The sequence below is a fragment of the Camelina sativa genome, chromosome 17, assembly GCF_000633955.1.
Source record: "Camelina sativa cultivar DH55 chromosome 17, Cs, whole genome shotgun sequence".
Lineage (NCBI taxonomy): Eukaryota > Viridiplantae > Streptophyta > Magnoliopsida > Brassicales > Brassicaceae > Camelina > Camelina sativa.
Window position 1 is genome coordinate 14,574,987 of NC_025701.1, and position 2,746 is coordinate 14,577,732.

At 49.7% G+C, this 2,746-nt stretch overlaps 1 pseudogene; it reads right to left on the reverse strand.

Annotated features, from left to right (window-relative positions):
• The window catches only part of LOC104759033, a 15,650-nt pseudogene that overhangs the window by 8,387 nt on the left and 4,517 nt on the right, over positions 1–2,746 (reverse strand).

Genomic DNA, 2,746 nt, shown 5'->3' on the forward strand with positions numbered 1-2,746 from the left:
TGCTCCTGAGCCAAAGCTACCCTCTTCCGACTCAGAGCATCTGCAACCGTATTAGTCTTACCAGGATGATAGGCTATCTTCAAGTCATAATCCGCTACAAGCTCCATCCACCGCCTCTGTCTCAAATTCAGCTCAGGCTGAGTGAATATATACTTCAGGCTCTTATGATCTGTAAACACATGTACCTTTGCACCATAAAGATAAGATCTCCAAATCTTCAGGGCAAAAACTACAGCACCCATCTCCAAATCATGAGTAGGATAGTTGCCTTCATGCACCCGCAACTGCCGCGAAGCATAGGCAATCACCTTCCCATGCTGCATCAGAACACACCCCAAACCAACTCTAGATGCATCTGTATAAACCACATAGGGTTCTCCTTGCTCAGGCAAAGCCAACACTGGCGCAGTAGTCAACATCTCCTTCAGGCTTGCAAAGCCCTCCTCACACTCTTCTGACCAGAAAAAAGGAACATCCTTCCCTGTCAACTTAGTCATAGGACGTGCTCTGCTTGCAAACCCCTGCACAAATCTCCTGTAGTAACCTGCCAATCCAAGAAAACTCCTGATGTCTGTGGCATTCTGCGGTCTAGGCCAATCTCTGATAGACTGAATCTTCTCTGGATCCACAGAAACCCCCTCTGCAGAAACAATGTGACCCAGAAAGCCCATCTCACGCTGCCATAAACTACACTTGCTCAACTTGGCAAACAACTTCTGATCCCGCAGCTTCTCCATAACTGTCCTCAAATGCACTGCATGCTCTTCAGGACTCTTAGAATAAACTAGGATATCATCGATGAAAATGATGACAGACACATCCTGAAACACACTGTTCATCAATCTCATAAACGCTGCTGGCACGTTAGTCAACCCGAAAGGCATCACCACAAACTCATAGTGCCCATACCTCGTCTTGAAAGCAGTCTTCCTCAAATCTGCCTCATCTATCGGTATCGGATGATAACCCGATGCCAGATCTACCTAGGGTACTTGTTCTTCACAGTGAACCGGTTCAAACCCCGATAATCTATACACAACCTGAAACTCCCATCCTTCTTCTTCACAAACAACACCGGCGCTCCCCACGGTGATACACTAGGACGGATGAATCCCTTACTCAACAAATCCTCTAGCTGCTTCTTCAGCTCTGCCATCTCTGCTGGAGCCATTCTGTAAGGAGCCTTGGATAACGGTGTCGTCCCCGGTTCCAGTTCAATGGTAAAAGGATCCGACCGAGATGGTGGTAATCCCTGCAAAGACTGAAACACATCCTCAAACTCTTCCACTACTGGAATACCGCTAACCGTAGACTTCCCCACTGACTCTGGCATAGATATAGTAACCAGATAAGCCTCACGGCCCTTCTCGATCATCTTCCCAGCCTGAATGGCTGAGATCACGAGACTCCCCGAAGTCGGTCTAATACCCTGAAAAACCAACTTCCCTCCTGAACGCTCAAACTCCACTCTACCCCGATAGCAATCCAAATGCACCCTATGCCGATGCAACCAATCCATCCCGAGAATAACATCATACAGCTCCACTGGACTGATAAGCAAATCTGCTGGCCACGACTCTCCTGCGATCTGAATATCAATTCCTCTAGCTCGTCCAATCACTCTCAGGAACTCGCCTCCCGCAACTCTGACAACTCCTGCACGCTCTCCAGGATCCCCGCTGATCCCCGCACACTCTGCACACTCCGGAGTAATGAAGCTATGTGAAGCACCAGAATCAAATATAACGTGGGACTTAAACCCGCCCACCGACAAGATCCCTACACAAACCTCATGTGTTGAGAACCTAACACTTTATCACAGGAAACATATATAATCTGAACCTACTAAAATTCACAAAGTTTAAGCACCAGAAAATATACATGTGATCGCCCTGGCACTGGTTCCACCAGTCTCTACTGTCGTGTAAGCACGTGGCGTCTGCTCAATCCGTGCCACCTGCTGACCTCCAGGCTGCACCTGCTGCAACGCTGCCACTGCTGCAACGCTGCCACTGCTGCCGGCTGCAACTTGGGACAAAAAGGCCTGATGTGCCCTGTCTCCTTACAATGATAACATACCCGAGATTCTGTCGTCGGAACACTCCTCTTGGGACAACTAGCAACCCTGTGATCCTTGCTCCTACAACCGAAGCAACCCGCACCAATCGGTTTCTGTGTAGCCTCCCACTTCCTCTTGGTTCCCTGAGCATGCCTACCGCCCCTGCTAGAACCACCCTGGTTGTGAGCCTTACTAGGCTGAACTGCTGGAGCTACCGCCACTGACTGTGCCTGGATATCCTCCTCAATCTCTGCTGCAGTCTCAATCAGCTCTGCACGCGTAGCATAACTCCGCCCTCTACAGTGAACCCTCAAATCATCACGTAGAGCCCTCAAAAACCTCTTGATCTGAGCCTCCTCAGACTCCAAAGCCCGACCCCCATAACAAAGAAGTTGACTGAACTCCAAGTCCAGCTCCCGCACTGACCGTGTCCCTTGAGACAACTGAAGGAACTGCACCTCCAACTGATCCAATGCCTCTCTAGGAAAATGCTTGCGGTTGAACTCCAAGACGAAGTCAGCCCAAGTCATCTCCCGCTGCACTCTCCTAGCAGCCACTGATCTCCACCACAACTCAGCATCACCACTCAAATAGTAGACCCCTATGTCCACCCAAAACTCCTCAGGACATCTCAGAGTATGGAAGTTACGTTCCACACTCGTCCTCCACGCATCCGCAACAGTAGGA